General features: G+C 38.8%; 1 non-coding gene across 1 annotated transcript; it reads right to left on the bottom strand.

Moving 5' to 3' along the window:
* Positions 1-3,861: 3,861 nt before the first annotated feature.
* On the bottom strand, positions 3,862-3,968 carry LOC145537335 (U6 spliceosomal RNA). The gene has a single exon (XR_014076355.1). It is a non-coding gene; the product is annotated as a U6 spliceosomal RNA (small nuclear RNA).
* Positions 3,969-9,347: the final 5,379 nt, after the last annotated feature.

Genomic DNA, 9,347 nt, shown 5'->3' on the forward strand with positions numbered 1-9,347 from the left:
GCCTTGGTGCTTTTATTAAATTGCAGACAAATGTTTAATCATGAGGATGTTTCTAAAGCAGTTTAATTACCAACATGGAAGAAGATGACACATGTTTATGTCCCTGTTTAATCGAGCACCCACACCTGTTAGACACAATGAGAATACTTTGTTCTTCAATGGAGTTGTTTGTTGCTGTGTATTCTCTGCCTATGTAAAAGAATATGATGAATACTAGATTTTTAGCATCTTACTGACTTTCATCTTTTAAGGTGTCCTACCTGTGATTAAAGGATAAAAATAATGCATAGTGCTAATTTTATAGGTAGAATGGCCAATAAGCAGTGGTTTAAGAGCCTTTTCTTAACAAGATTCTGCATTTGCAGATAAATTCAAAAGTCTACCAGCTGAAATACAGACTTCAAATTATATAAGATGACAGTTACCTCTTGGGATTAGAATTAGGAGGGGGGGATATGGCCCTGGGGATTTAATTATTTTACACCTTGCCTAAATGTTAGAAATTATTACAATGAACACATCACTTATAATGATTCTCTTTATAAAAAGCAAACTAATGAAATTTCGAGTTTGCTAGTCACAAAATTTCATTCTCCAAATCCAGCTTGCTGCTGCTGCTAAGTCGCTTCAGTCGTGTCCAACTCTGTGCGACCCCATAGACGGCAGCCCACCAAGCTCCCCCGTCCCTGGGATTCTCCAGGCAAGAACACTGGAGTGGGTTGCCATTTCCTTCTCCAATGCATGAGAGTGAAAAGTGAAAGTGAAGTCGCTCAGTCGTGTCTGACTCTTAGCCACCCCATGGACTGCAGCCTACCAGGCTTCTCTGTCCATGGGATTTTCCAGGCAAGAGTGCTGGAGTGGGGTGCCATTGCCTTCTCCGCCAAATCCAGCTTAGGCAGTATCTTATATGTTTTAGCTTTGCCATACTTCCTTACCCTATGGTCTCTACATTTCTACAAAATTTATCTATCTACAGCTACATTTCTCTGAAATTGGTAATGTATACTTTTGAGTTAATCTGGAAAATTAATCCTTTTTACTGTGTTATAGGTAGTGTTTTGTGGTTCTCTAAATTCCTCTCATATATTGGCTCAGCTAACTTATAGCCTAAAAGAAGAACCTTAAGGTATCAGAATATTTCAGTTAGGAGTGAAGCTTGGGTGGTGAAATATTTGGTAACTATCAAATCGAACAATGTAATTATTATTATTTTTTTGGTTACCTCTAAAGTTAGCTTTGTTACTATGTTACAGTTCAGTCTGTTCAGCTCAGTTGCTCAGTCGTGCCCGACTCTTTGTGACCCCATGGACTGCAGCATGCCAGGCTTCCCTGTCCATTATCAACTCCCGGAGTTTACTCAAACTCATGTTCATTGAGTCGGTGATGCCATTCAACCATCTCATCCTCTGTCGTCCCCTTCTTCTCCTGCCTTCAATCTTTCCCAGCATCAGGGTCTTCTCCAATGAGTCAGCTCTTCGCATCAGGTGGCCAAAGTATTGGAGTTTCAGCTTCAGCATCATATACCAAATATCCAGAAAATAGAAAAACTCTCACAGACCCACTTGTGAGTTGTACGTTTACATTTTATTTTAAATGGTGATTTTCAAGTATATAGGATTTTCATCCATTCATGTTTGATACACTAATTTGGGAGGGGGGATTGGACAAATCCATGTCCATTTCCTTTTTGGAAATGACAGAATCTCATTATACCAAAAGAGCAATTTTCGAATGCAGTTACTGAAGGGAGAGATAAAATATTGAGACATTAACACCTTAGTGAAAATTAGATTTTATTAGCTCAGAGAGTTTGGTGAAGAAAAAAAGTTAACGTTGATCTCATATATTAATTGATTGTCTTCATTTATAGAAAAAAACAGTGTTGCTATCTTTTCCAAACTATGTGTTTAATTTTTCAGTTTGAAAAAAAAAGTTCTTTGGTATTAACAAGCCACAGTTACCAATTGCTCTTTTTAAAATTACACTATCTCAAGAAAGCTTTTTATAAGTATATTCATGGTTTTCATACAGTCTTTCTTGCAAACAAGAGTTAACACAGTACAAGTTCTTTAAGTACCAGTAATAAAGGAAGCTTTGGAATATATGAAAGATGCAAACTATGGTTTGATTTACAATGTTGAAGGATTTTTTTTCTTGTCAACATATTTGTGTTCAGTAGAAAAGTTACATGGATCTTATGATAAAAATTGCTGCCGGCATTGGTGCCTATCCTAGCTTCAGCTATTCAATAGCTTAAGAAAATTTCCAAATTGCTATTTGCATAAAATGCTGTTGAATGTATCACATCAAATTTTAGAAAATACCTTAAAACAAAAATACGGGGAAATAGTGGCAAGTGGCAGAATCTTTGCTGTTTTCTCAAGGGATAAATGACACTGTTGATAAACACAGGTATTTTGATTTTTTGTTTTTTATTTTTTTATTTTAATTGGAGGCTAATTACAATATTGTAGTGGTTTTGCCATACATTGCCATGAATCCGCCATGGGTGTACATGTGTTCCCCATCCTGAACGCCCCCTCCCACCTCCCTCCCCATTCCATCCCTCTGGGTCATCCCAGCGCATCAGCCCTGAGGACCCTGTCTCATACATCGAACCTGGACTGGTGATCTGTTTCACATATGGTACATGTTTCAATGCTATTCTCTCAGATCATCTCACCGTCACCTTCTCCCACAGAGTCCGAAAGACTGTTCTATACATCTGTGTCTCTTTTGCTGTCTTGCATATAGGCTTATCATTACCATCTTTCTAAATTCCATATATATGTGTTAGTATACTGTATTGGTGTTTTTCTTTCTGGCTTACTTCACTCTGTATAATAGGCTCCAGTTTCATCAACCTCATGAGAACTGATTCAAATGTATTCTTTTTAATAGCTGAGTAATATTCCATTGTGTATTTGTACCACAGCTTTCTTATCCATTCGTCTGCTTATGGACACAGGTTGCTTCCATGTTCTGGGTACTGTAAACAGTGGTGCAATGAACATTGGGGTACACGTGTCTCTTTCAATTCTGATTTCAATGTGTATGCCCAGCAGTGGGATTGCTGGGTCATATGGCAGTTCTATTTCCAGTTTTTTGAGGAATCTCCACACTGTTCTCCATAGTGGCTGTACTAGTTTGCATTCCTACCAACAGTGTAAGAGGGTTTCCTTTTCTCTGCACCCTCTCCAGCATTTATTGCTTGTAGTCTTTTGGATAGCAACCATTCTGACAGGTGTGAAATGGTACCTCAGTGTGGTTTTGATTTGCATTTCTCTGATAGTGAGTGATGTTGAGCATCTTTTCATGTGTTTGTTAGCCATCTGTATCTCTTCTTTGGAGAAGTGTCTGTTTAATTCTTTGTCCCACTTTTTGATTGGGTCATTTATTTTTCTGGAATTGAGCTGCAGACCTTGTATATTTTTGAGATTAATTGTTTGTCTGTTGCTTCGTTTGCTATTATTTTCTCCCATTCCGAACGCTTTTCACCTTGCTTATAGTTTCCTTCATTGTGCAAAAGCTTTTAATTTTAATTAGGTCCCATTTGTTTATTTTTGCTTTTATTTCCAATATTCTGGGAGGTGGGTCATGGAGGATCCTGCTGTGGTTTATGTCGGAGAGTGTTTTGCCTATTTTTCCTCTAGGAGTTTTATAGTTTCTGGTCTTACGTTTAGATCTTTAATCCATTTTGAGTTTATTTTTGTGTATGATGTTAGAAAGTGTTCTAGTTTCATTCTTTTACAAGTGGTTGACCAGTTTTCCCAGCACCACTTGTTAAAAAGATTGTCTTTTCTCCATTGTATATTCTTGCCTCCTTTGTCAAAGATAAGGTGTCCATAGGTGCATGGATTTAAAAATATGGAACGCTTCACGAATTTGCATGTCATCCTTGCGCAGGGGCCATGCTAGTCTTCTCTGTATCATTCCAATTTTAGTATATGTGCTGCTGAAGTGAGCACCAAGCTTTTGTTTATTTAAGAAAGTATTTCTCCTTTACATCTGAAGGATAACTTCTGTTGGATAGGGTGTTTTTAGCTAACATTTTTTTTTCATTTGTTTTAACACTTTGAATATGTCAATCTACACTCTTCTGACCTGTAAAGTCTCTATTGAAAAATCCACTGTTAGCCTAATGGGGATTCCTTTGTAGACTACAATTTTTCCCAACTGTTTTTAGGCTCCTTTGTTTATCCTTGATTTTTTGACAGTTTCATTTCCATATTTTGGATAAGGTCTTTTTGCATTGAAATAATAGGGTTATCTGTTAGCTTTGTTAAATTGGATATCCAGTTCTTTCCCCAGATTTGGAAAGTTCTTTGCTATTATTTTGTTAACTAGATTTCCTGCTCCCTTTGCCCTCTATTCTACATCTGGAATCCAGGTTATTTTACTATTTATTCTTTGAAGAAATTCCATAGATCATGTCAAGTCTGTTTGCTCTTTTCATTATGTTCTCTTCTAACAATGTCATTTCAAAATTCCTGTCCTCTAATTAAGTATTCTATCTTTCATATGCTCCCCTCTACTTCATATACTCTCTATTCCTTTTTTCATTTCAATCCAGAATGACTATTTGATTCTTCTTCATCATTTCTCTTTCTAAAGATTTCATTTTTATCATGTATTTTTTGAGATTTTGTTATATTCTCTTTCTGACTTTTCTTGCAGCTTGTTGAGTTTCTGCAAAACAACTGCTTTGAATTTTTTGTCCGCTATATCACAAAATTCAGTGCTTTCATGCTCAGTTATTAGAGAATTATTATATCATTTTGTGATGGCATGTTTCCTTGATTTTTCATATTTCTTGTAGTTTTGTGTTGCTTTCACATTTGAAATAAGACACCTCAACTCTTTGCTACTTGCCTACAGATGAGGTATTTTGTTCAAAAGTGAAAAGTGAAGAGTGTTAGTCACTCAGTTGTGTCTGACTCTTTATGACCCCATGTACTGTAGCCTCTGTTCATGGAATTCTCCAGGCAAAAATACTGGAGTGGGTGGCCATTCCTTTCCCCAGAAGATTTTCCTGACCGAGGGATTGAACTCTGGTCTCCTGCATTTCAGGTAGATCCTTTATTGTTTGAGCCACCAAAGACAATGGCATTATTTGGGGATTTTCTCTTTGTATGGCTCCACTCTTCTTGCTCCCTCTTGTGGCAGAATTCTTACGCTCATTCGCTCATTCTCTCATTCTTACAACTCACCAGACAGGTTACCAGAAACCTCTTTTTGTTTCCCAGCAGGTGGCAGTATAGCTCAAGTTTGTGGTTTCTCCTTTGCCCTCTAGACGTTGGTCTGTTTTCTGAAAATCCCTGTCTACTGGAGCTCTCTCACAACTACACGTGGTGTGTGTGTGTGTGTGTTTTCAGTTGTGCCTGATTCTTTGTGGTCTAATGGACTGTAGCCCACCAGGCTCCTCTGCCCATGGAATTTTCCAGGAAAGAATACTGGAGCGGGTTGTTGTTTCCTATTCCAAGAGATCTTCACAACTCGGGGGTCAAAAGTTGCTCCCTTGTGACTCCTGCATTGGCAGGTGGATTCTTTACCACTGAGCCACCTGGGAAGCCCCACCACACCTAGAAACATGCACAAAGAGCTGGCAAGATTAGGAGGAGGGACATGGAACAACAGACTGGTTCCCATTTGGGAAAGGAGTATGTCAAGGCTGTATATTGTCATCCTGCTTATTTAACTTATATGCAGAAAACATCATGTGAAATGCCAGGCTGGATGAAGCACAGCTGGAATCAAGATTTCTGGGAGAAATATCAATAACCTGAGATATGCAGATGACACCACTCTTATGGCAGAAAGTGAAGAACTAAAGAGCCTCTTGATGAAAGTGAAAGAGGAGAGTGAAAAAGTTGGCTTAAGAATCAACATTCAGAAAACTAAGATCATGGTGTCTGGTCCCATCACTTCATGGCAAATAGGTAGGGAAACAGTGGAAACAGTGAGAGACTTTATTTTAGGGGGACCCAAAATTACTGCAGATGATGACTACAGCCATGAAAGTAAAAGACGCTTGCTCCTTGGAAGAAAAGTTATGACCAACCTAGACAGCATATTAAAAAGCAGAGACATTACTTTGCCAACAAAGGTCTGTCTAGTCAAAGCTATGCCTTTTCCAGTAGTCTTGTATGGATGTGAGATTTGGACTATAAAGAAAGCTGAGCACTGAAGAACTGATGTTTTTGAAGTACGGTGTTGGAGAAGGCTCTTGAGAGTCCCTTGGACTGCAAGGAGATACAAACTGTCAATCCTAAAGGAAATCAATCCTGAATATTCATTGAAAGGACTGATGCTGAGGGGGAATCTCCAGTACTTTGGCCACCTGATGCGAAGAACTGACTCATTGGAAAAGACCCCGATGCTGGGAAAGATTGAAGGCAGGAGAAGAAGGGGACGACAGAGGATGAGATGGTTGGATGGCATTACCGACTCAATGGACATGATTTTGAGCAAGCTCCGGCTGTTGGTGAAGGACAGGGAAGCCTGGTGTGCTGCAGTCCATGGGGTTACAAAGAGTCAGACCCAACTGAGCAACTGAACTCAACTGAACTGGACCTGTTAGAGAAATTCCTCAGGTATGATATTCCCAGAAACTTGTGGGTGGACTTCCTGCTGCACACAATCCCTTTAATGCCCTTTGAAAAAAATCTTATTTGCCACTTTCCCAATCTCCTTCCTCCCCCAACTCATGCAGGTCCTGCCAATGTAATCTGAGCACTGCTGAAGAGAAATAGTCTTCTCTAGTCACATTCCACAACACTGCCATAGCCAGGCAGGCACATACTGCTGTCCTTTTCACCCATGAGGGAAGGCACTGCTACCAGATTAGTCAAACACATGCAGTGTTTTCTTAGGAAATGGGGTGGTACTGGGAAAATTTCTCTTATCGTCATCTCTGCTGCTCCCAAACTCATTTATTTCTTCATTATTTTTGCTTCAAAAGCATCTTGGAATCTTTCTTAAGGAAGGTATCTTCCCATGTCAGTACTCTCCAGGTTTTTCCCTGAATATATCAAGAGGGTTATGAGTAGGTTTGCTGGTTCCTCTGGTGATGTCTGTCTGCCTATTTCCGGATGCACAAGTGGGAGAGACTCCTCCAGAGTTCCTTGGCTTATGATGTTAGGTGGCAAAACACCCACAAAGGTGTTTTAGTCTGTGGGTGCATGTCTAAATCATTGTTTAGAAATACGGATAATGAGGAAGAATGTCTTATGCAACTATCATCATCACATCACTCCTTTTTGGTTGTTTCTCTTCCCTTGCAAATATGTTTTACTTTGATGTACTCCCACTTGTTGATTTTTGCTTTTGTTGCTTGTAATAAATTATTATAGTCAGGATTTTTTGTGGTTGTGCCATATAGTGTTTTATAAAATAGGAAAGTAGCATCTTGATTTTGTCAGGAGAACAGTATTAAATATTCTATGTATATGACTTCTCTGTAGCTCAAACGGTAAAGAATCTGCCTGCAATTCAGGAGACCAGGGTTCAACCCCTGGGTTGGGAAGATCCTCTGGAGAAGGGCAAACTGACATCCTTAAATCTGATTTTAAAAGCAATTTTTAATAGTGTTCTTAAGCCAGCACATTTCAGTTTTCTCCTTTTATCTCTTCTTTATCTTTCTTTCCTTTCCACTACTCAGCCTTTCTCCTTTCTATCCTTTGTTGTTTCTTTGTTCTTTTCCTATCTTGTATTTTACCATACCAAATTACTTCTATTACCCACATAAAATTATTTTCCAAAAAACAGAATCCACAAATGTTTCTTTTTCATGGAATAGCCACTAGTTAACTAGCCACAGATAGTATGAGTTATAGAATATTGTTTGTATTTATTTATTTATTTTAATTGGAGGCTAATTCCTTTACAATAATGTAGTGGTTTTTGCCATACATTGACATGAATCAGCCATAACAAGTATCATATCAGTGAAAACTATTTTCCTTAAAAATAAATGTGTAGTTAAAAATGAATATGTTCTCAACATAATCTGCAAAAGTAACATTATTTTCCTAAAAATAACTCAAACACTAAGTTTATAGTAAATCAATGCAAATAGGCACAAACATTACCAAGTAAAGTTATTTTACTGTACTGATTAGTTATAAACAACATTAGCAGTAATGGAAGCAAAGTAGACTTTCCACAATAACTATAATAGGAAAATTACAGTGAAAATTTCTTCTAAATTTCATTGGAAGTTCTGTTTGAGAGCTTGGGAACGGAGGAAATTAGAGAATCCAAAGTTTCTTTGGTCATAATAGATGGCATAGGTACCCTATGCCATTACCAGTGCGTTCTCTTGGCAAAACTTTATTAGCCTTTGCCCTGCTTCATTCTGTACTCCAAGGCTAAATTTGCCTGTTATGCCAGGTGTTTCTTGACTTCCTACTTTTGCATTCCAGTCCCCTATAATGAAAAGGACATCTTTTTTGGGTGTTAGTTCTAAAAGGTCTTGTAGGTCTTCATAGAACCGTTTAACTTCAGCTTCTTCGGTGTTACTGGTCGGGGCATAGACTTGGATTACTGTGATATTGAATGGTTTGCCTTGGAAACGAACAGAGATCATTCTATCATTTTTGAGATTGCATCCAAGTACTGCCTTTCGGACTCTTTTGTTGACCATGATGGCTACTTCATTTCTTCTAAGGGATTCTTGCCCACAGTAGTAGATATAATGGTCATCTGAGTTAAATTCACCCATTCCAGCCCATCTTAGTTCGCTGATTCCTAGAATGTCGACATTCACTCTTGCCATCTTCTGTTTGACCACTTCCAATTTGCTTTGATTCATGGACCTAACATTCCAGGTTCCTATGCAATATTGCTCTTTACAGCATCGGACTTTGCGTCTATCACCAGTTACCTCCACAGCTGCGTATCGTTTTTGCTTTGGCTCCATCCAATCATCTTTCTGGAGTTATTTCTCCACTGATCTCCAGTAGCATATTGGGCACTTACTGACCTGGGGAGTTCATCTTTCAGTGTCCTATCTTTTTGCTTTTTCATACTGTTCATGGGGTTCTCAAGGCAAGAATACTGAAGTGGTTTGCCATGCCCTTTTCCAGTGGACCACATTCTGTCAGACCTCTCCACCATGACCCATCCATCTTGGGTGGCCCCACACGGCATGGCTTAGTTTCATTGAGATAGACAAGGCTGTGGTCCGTGCGATCAGGTTAGCTAGTTTTCTGTAAATTTAGTTTCAGTGTGTCTGCCCTTTGATGCCCTCTTGCAACAATTACCATCTTACTTGGGTTTCTCTTACCTTGGACGTGGGGTATTTCTTCACAGCTGCTCCAGAAAAGTGCTGGACTCTACACGTTGAC

Source organism: Giraffa tippelskirchi, chromosome X (genome assembly GCF_054371585.1).
Source record: "Giraffa tippelskirchi isolate mGirTip1 chromosome X, T2T-mGirTip1v1.2.pri, whole genome shotgun sequence".
Classification (NCBI taxonomy): domain Eukaryota; kingdom Metazoa; phylum Chordata; class Mammalia; order Artiodactyla; family Giraffidae; genus Giraffa; species Giraffa tippelskirchi.